Raw genomic sequence first — 8196 nt, forward strand, 5'->3', positions numbered from 1 at the left:
GGCTCTCTTAAGTGGAGCAGATTTCAGCTTGTGTCTGTATTTCCATGGCAGACACTGGTCCAGAATCACCCTTGACCTCAATTCACTTTTCTCTGCCTCCAGAAAGATAATTGTCTACTATTGACTGTTCTTCACTTTTAATTTATGAGTTTATTTTAAATCGTAAGAATAACAAATGCGGGAGTTCCCCTCGTGGCTCGGTGGAAACAAATCCTACTAGAAACCATGAGAGTGTGGGTTTGACCCTTGGCCTCACTCAGCAGGTTAAGGATCAAGCGTTGCCATGAGCTATGGTGTAATTTGCAGATGCGGCTTGGATCCTGCATTGCTGTGGCTATGGTGTAGGTGATAGCTGTAGCTCTGATTAGACCCCTAGCCTGAGAACCTCGATATGCTGCAGGTGAGCCCTAAAAAGCAAAAAAAAAAAAAAGAATAAATGCTTGATATATCTTCCCCCCCAAATTCAAGTCATGAGGAAATGCATCAAGAGTGAAGGTCACTGCATCCATACTTTCTCCATTCTACCTTCTCTACTCCAAAAATAACCACTAAAGGAGTTCCCTGGTGGCTCAGCAAGTGAAGGATCCAGTGCTGTCCTGCTGTGGCTCAGATCACTGCTGTGGTGCAGGTTCACCCCCTAGCCCAAGATCTTCCACATGCCACGGGCAGGACAAAAAAAAAAAAAAACACTAAACACTAAATGATGGTATGTGTCCTCCCTGACCTTTCCTCATATATATCTGTATATACCATTTTTGTTGTTGTTGTTCTCATTAACCTAACATACCTTGGATATCCTTCCCTGTAAGTGTATACTGTTCAACCAGTTCAACCACATTTTTAAATGGCTTCATTGTACTCCATAGGGAGAAATGCACCATAATTGTTTCACTCTTTCTTGACGAATAGATATTTACTTGGTTTCAGTTTTTATTTTTAAATAGTATTGGAATCAATAATATTGTACTCATATTCTTGCACAGTTATATAATTATGTCTGTAAAAAACATTCCAAAGGCGAGATTTCTGGGTAAATTTTAGTTGGTGTTGCCAATTTACATGCCTACCAACAACAAATTAGAGATCCATTTTCTCTATACTCTCTACGACACTGGATATTAAAATACTTATAATTTTCCCCTATCTGATGGCATGCAAATGGTATCTAATGGATTCCTTTGATTTGCTTTTACCTGATCTGCTGTAAGAGTAAACATCTTCTCATATTTTATCATAGTTTCCTTTAAAGACTATTATGGTCCTGAGGGTCCTTTGAAAGATGGCTAGGGTCATTGACAGACAGTATAAGGCAACCTGGAGTTAATCTGGGACTTAGAAAGCTAAGATTCTAGAGAACTAGGAATGAGCTGTCCTTTAGAATCACTTGTAGGCAGCTCCTTTTCTATCTATAGGCTTCCTCTCCCCACTCAGTGAACCAACACAAGGCTTACAGAGTGCATTGATAGTTCTCACTATGGAAGTCATCAAGATTGGGAAATACCTTAGATTTTTCCAACACTCACCTTTTGGAAAGGCTACTGGACAATAATCCCTAAAGGATTCTCAAAATGGTATAAAGGAAGGTATATGGCTTGAGAGTCAGTCAAACCTAAATCTGCTAATAAAGTTATGATTTTAATCAAATCACTAAACTTTTTTTGTGAAGAGTACTCCCAGGATTGCTATAGGAATCCAAGCATATTATATGCTCAATAAATGTGAGTATTCCTTAGCTTGTCTAATCTCCTCTGCCAGGCTCTTTGAATCCCTGGGGTCTGTCCCTCTACCCACAGTGCACCAGTGCCACCTGGCACAGGCTTACTCTCTGCTTGAGTCATGGACTAGGGCTTGCTTTTTGGTCTCTATTCAGACAGATGATTTTTCCAAAGGTTGGACTTTTGTCCTTGCTCTTTCTTCGCCTTATATTGAGAAAGATTTTCTTGAAATACACTGTTCTTCCTCATATTCCCATCATCTTTTCCCTATAGTCGAAAAGCCTCATCCCCTTCCTCTGGATTTCAAAGTCGCCTGACACTGACACAGAATTGCCTTTCCCAAGCTTGGACTTGGACTTGGACTTTACCTTCTATTAGGCACCTTCACCATCTCATAATTCAGTCTCCATTTATATCTCTATGTCTTTAGCCACTCTCACCTTCTGTTTCTAACCTACCATAGTTTTCCTTTGCTAGAATAAGACATTGCAAAGTAGTCTCTAACAGCCTCCCATAGGCAAAGGCTAACAGTGTATCTAGGTTCTAGCAAGTGATGCTGATGAAAAGAAGTAAAGCTGCCGTAAGAGAAAGACACGCCTCTCACTCATCTGTTTCTTTCTTACCTATTGGCTTTCATATAACCACTGGCAGTATAAGAAGCTCCCCCTTCTTCCCAAATTAGAACAATTTATCGATATATAGGGATAAATACCAGACAGAGTCAACTGGATAAACTAGCCCACAATATCCCATGCTGAATGTAATGGACGGGCATGGAACACAAAAACTATAACAAATACTCTATAGTCTTGAAACCAAGTTTTAACTTACAGAACTAAGCAAAGCTTTCACCTTTTTATAATTACATCTGTTGCTTTTCTGAAACATATGTATATCTGATTACCAGAATAGCAGAGGCACAATATTAAGCATTCTGCATTTATTAATGAAACCCTTATCAGCACTTCCTGGTAGTTTTATTACAAAGACTATTAATATCTTTGTTTTAAATAATTACAAGGAGTGAAAATTTTAATATATTTTACACAGTTGCTATCTGTGTTAGTTAAGATACTGGCTCAGCTGCTTAAACAGCTGAAAACAAGAAAGAAGGGAATTTATCTCATTATAGTTCCATCTGATATGTTCAGCAGGGAGAAGTTGTAATCCATAAGATCATCCAGAGACCAAGGCTCCTGTCTTATTCCTGTCTGTCATTCCTTAGGGTGTTGTTCTTGTCCTTATGGTCAAAGTCAGCTCACCTACTACCGCACCCATATATCAGCCCATGGAAAAAAAAGAAAGAGGACATGGAGAGCAAGCATCTTTCTTTTGGGAACCTGTTCTGGAAGTGGAAATACATCACTTCTGCTCACATGCATTGGCCAGAACTTGCTTGTGTGACCACACCTTGCTAGGGGAAACTGGAAATGTCATTTCTAGTTGAACAGTTATGTATCCACTTAGAACTCAGGTGGTTCTGGTACCAAAATTCCACCATACCATGTATACAACTTTTAGCTTACCTTTTCATCCAATATTTAACAATATTGGCATTAATGAATTTTCACGAACGTCATCTTTAACAATTATACAATGGTTCTATATATGAAGTATTTTTCCTACTGTCAGACACATATGTAGTTTTCAATTTGGGGATTTTAAAACTAACATGGTAAAATAGAACTACCATTTGATCCAGCAATCCCACTCCTGGGCATCTATCCAGAGAAAATCATGACTTGAAAAGATACATAGGAATTCCCGTTGTGGCTCAGTGGTTAACGAATCCTATTAGGAACCATGAGGTTACGGGTTCGATCCCAGGCCTTCCTCAGTGGGTTAGGGATCCGGCGTTGCTATGGGCTGTGGTGTAGGCCGGCGGCTACAGCTCCGACTAAACCCCTAGCCTGGGAACCTCCATATGCTGTGGGAGCAGCCCAAGAAATGGCAAAAAGACCAAAAAAAAAAAAAAAAAGAAAAGAAAAGAAAAGATACATGTACTCCAATGTTCACTGCAGCACTATTTTTAATAGCAAAGACATGGAAACACCTAAATGTGCATCGACAGAGGAGTGGATCAAGAAAATGTGGTACATATACACAATGGAATATTACACAGCCATTAAAAGGAATGAAATATTGGCATTTTTAGCAACATGGATGGACCTAGAAATATCATGCTAAGTGAAGTCAGTCAGACAATGAGACACCAACATCAAATGCTGTCACTTACATGTGGAATCTGAAAAAAGGACAGAATGAACTTCTTTGCAGAACAGATACTGACTCACAGACTTTGAAAAACTTATGGTTTCCAAAGGAGGAAGGTGGGGGGATATGCTGGGGTTGTGGGATGGAAATCCTATAAATTTGGGTTGTGATGATCATTGTACAACTATAAATGTAATAAAATCATTGAGTAATGAAAAAAGAAATAATAATAATAATATGGCAATTAACATCTGGTATATTAATCTCATTTGCTTGTATGGTAATTACCTTGGGATTTATTCTTATAAGTAGGATAGTTTTACTTAAAAGTTGTACCAATTAACCTTCTTCCCAGCAATAAATGAAAGGGTCAAATTTATGCCACTATCACTAGCTGTAATTTCATCATTTTAAAAAAATCTTCACAAATATTGACTGAAAATGGCATTTAATTATAATTTTAAATTTCATTTCTCTAATCGTTAGTGTATTTATTTCATTACTTGTGAATGTTAACAAGTTCTAAATATTTATTAACTGCTTATATGTCTTCTCTTAAAATTTTTTCTCTGTCATGCATTGTCTCAGGTGATTTTTCCAACTATAAAACAAGAGAGTAATAGTACCTGCATAATAGAGTATGGTGAGAATCAATCTTTTTTTCTTCTACCCCATTTGTTCTGGTTTCTTCCGGATAAGCCCTGCAGCTTTGTGTCTGGTTTATGTTGGGGCCATAACAGATTGGTCTGAGGACCCCTATTCATTCTGACACACCACTCCATCTTATTTTGTTCACAGCATGATAATAACCAAAAGTTACTTTTTCCAATGGTCTGCTTATGTTTTGCCTCTCTCTCCACCAACGTGCTGCTCCACACCCCACACCCTCCTGGAAAAGCCGAGCCTGAGTTTCTCTTTTTCACTGGTCTGCCACCAAAACAGCATCTGGCATGTAGTAGGTACTCAATAAATACTTGCTGGATAAATAAATGAAACTCCTTCTCTCACTGCCAGAACCTCCTGACTGTGTTAAATACTTAGGCACAGTCTGCAATTACCTCTTTCCAAAGACAAGCCTTGAAGCCCCCGCACACCCCCTCCTGCCTATACATACTCTCTCATGCTTCCAGGCTCTGGTCTCTGCCTCCCTCTGTCACATAATCCCAATTCCACGCACCACCACCAATTATGTTTGAACGTTCCCTGCTCTGCATCACACATCTGGCACCATTTCTACTAAGACCTACAGTCTCTAATCAAGACTGAAGAGAGAAGAAAGAAAAGAGGAGGCGAGCCCTGATCTGGCTGCCTAAAAAATACTGTCCTCATGCAGAAAGGAATGTGGTTGCCTGACTTTCTGGTTAGAAGCCCTGAGCTAGGAACAGGCTGTGACAGTAACAGAGAGCTTTTTCCTCTCTTCTGCCAGATGATGTGTACTTTTCCAAGACAGAGGGTGGAGTAGGGTCTACGACTATGCTTCTCAATCTAACACCACTGATGTGGCAGTTTGTGGAAATCCTCCCTGAGTCCAATATATGTTTTTCCTGTATCCTGATTATCAGAATTGCTGCAATTAAAAATTAAAAAGTACTTGTACATTTTCAAAGGGATTTTCATGGAATGTTTGGAGAAGACCAGTAAGGTACCTATAGCAGGCTCATATTAAACTGGAAGTCTAGCTAATGTCTAATTTCAAATCCACTTTTTCATCCTGGAATAAGAGACAGGTATTAAACATCTTGTTGGACATTTTTTCCTATTTTGCTTTCATTGTCTCAAAATTATTATTACAAGTGGTTTCAGATATACTTTAATATTTGAAAATTAATTCCACTTTAAATAATATACTACTATGGTCTATAGTTAGAAGAGTAACCATTTTTGAGGCCCAATAATTCAGGAATTAACTTTAATAATTTGACAAATTAAAAAGAAGAGGAAACATATAAATTATTTTTGGAGCTTAGGGTGAATATTCACTAGTGAAAATATGAATTATCTTCTAAAGTGCCCAGGGAAAGCACACCTCTGTTCTCCCAAATGCTAAGCATCTCCCAGCTTCTGCTACTCTTCCTGCAACTACTCGGCCTACTTTGTGAATTGAAGGGAAGTCCAGTCTAGTAAACTTACATCAAAATTGTATTCTGGAGTTCCCGTCGTGGCGCAGTGGTTAACGAATCCGACTAGGAACCATGAGGTTGCGGGTTCGATCCCTGCCCTTGCTCAGTGGGTTAACGATCCGGCGTTGCTGTGAGCTGTGGTGTAGGTCGCAGACGCGGCTCGGATCCCTCGTTGCTGTGGCTCTGGCGTAGGCCGGTGGCTACAGCTCCGATTCAACCCCTGGCCTGAGAACCTCCATATGCCGCAGGAGCGGCCCAAGAAATAGCAACAACAACAAAAAGACAAAAGACAAAAAGACAAAAAAAAAAAAAAAATTGTATTCTGACTACCCTCGAGCCCAGATCTTTGCATTTCGAAGCAAGGGAAAATGCCTTCTTTTCTCATTGTTCTATTTAAAAGGCTCTACTGGAGTTCCCTTCATGGTTCAGTGGTTAATGTATCTGACTAGGATCCATGAGGATGCGGGTTCGATCCCTGGCCTCCATCAGTGGGTTGGGGATCCAGTGTTGCCGTGAGCTGTAGTGTAGGTCACAGATGCAGATGGGATCCCGCGTTGCTGTGGCTGCGGCAAAAGCCGACAGCTGTAGCTCCGATTCCACCCCTAGCCCGGGAACTTCCATATGGCATGGACGTGGCCCTAAAAAGCAATAAATAAATAAATAATAAATAAATAAATAACTCTACAAACTCAAGACTCTGTTACTTTAGAGTCTCACCAGCTACATTTTTACTGGTTTGGAGATTCGCTGCAAAGAGAGTCAGCTTTTGGCCACATAACCAAATCCTTTGTGTGTCCTGCCATGTTACTAAGTCCTAAACACTCATTCGATGAGGCTGTCTACTGCAGCCAACATCCAGCATGCCTGGAATCGAAGCCAACCTAGTTCTTCCAGATCTGGTTGGGCTCAACAGCTGGGGAGCTGGAAGAGAGTGGCCTGAGAATAAATAAGTGGGGAAGAATATTTACTATGATCAATAGGGCACTGGTGTGGCAAGCTAACCAAAATATCCCTGGTCAGGTTTATGATGACAAACTATATCTCTCTCTGAGTCCTTTGTCCAACTATTATTTGAGTGTTTATATATAATCCCATCTCAGCCCTTCTTAATGTTCTTCACAAACTGATGACCTGATACTTCATGCAAGGATATTCTTGGTTATACTAGGAATCTAAAATATTCTTTTTATCATTATGCTTTCAGGCATATTTGATTTCTATGATCCATAAAATGTTAGGAACTTGCACATCTGTGAAACCAGAACTTACAAAACCTATCTTGTTCTGAATAGCATGAAAACATTCAAGGGATAAACTGTTCTCTAAAAAAACTACTCTTCATTGCTACAGGATCACTCTGTAGTATACAGATGCTCTAAAAGAATAAAATCACTAGTATTGATACACTGTACTTCCTGGCATATATAAAGTTGAAATAGAATGATGTACAAATATATTAATATTCACAACAATTTCACAGGAAGATGTTTAAAAGCTTCCAAAGTTCTCAGTTTATAAAACCAATTTTTTAAAATTCTTATCTTAGTACATCAGCAAAACTTTTAGTACCTCAGTAAGACCTGGCCCTGTAACTAAGGAATCTGAAGGATTCTATCTAGGCAGAACTATTTTTTTTCCTGCAGTATTTGAAAAGATGTTAAATCTCTGATGTTCCCAGATTATTCTTTAGAAGAGTTCAAAGAAATGGCTTTGATAAAGATTGCTTTGAATGTGGACAGATGATCATTTCTAAGAGGAAACTCAAAACTAGGTTGAGGTGGTGACAGCAAAGAGCAAACACAGGTCCAGGAGCCTGTAAGCAAGGTCAGGCTTTAAACTTGGCAAGAGCCCTCCCTCACAGGTGCCTTAGAGTGAGAACAAGTTAAAATGCTGGTTGCAGAAGCAGGAGCACTTCCGAGCTATTCTACAGGACATCTAATCCCATGTAGAGATCGATAAGATGGGTTCAACCAGAAGGAGATATGAAGGGGACGTTAAATAATTTCTCTGTTGAAAAAGTAGCTTGAGAAACTCGTAGGAAAGGAAGTTTGCTAACCTGAATTGAATTGATGCACTTGACCTAACTGTGAGCGAACCAAAGTCTCACTGAGTTGCAATGGGCCTTAGAGGCCATGTAGCAAAGTACC

The sequence above is a fragment of the Sus scrofa genome, chromosome 7, assembly GCF_000003025.6.
Source record: "Sus scrofa isolate TJ Tabasco breed Duroc chromosome 7, Sscrofa11.1, whole genome shotgun sequence".
In the NCBI taxonomy this organism is placed as follows: domain Eukaryota; kingdom Metazoa; phylum Chordata; class Mammalia; order Artiodactyla; family Suidae; genus Sus; species Sus scrofa.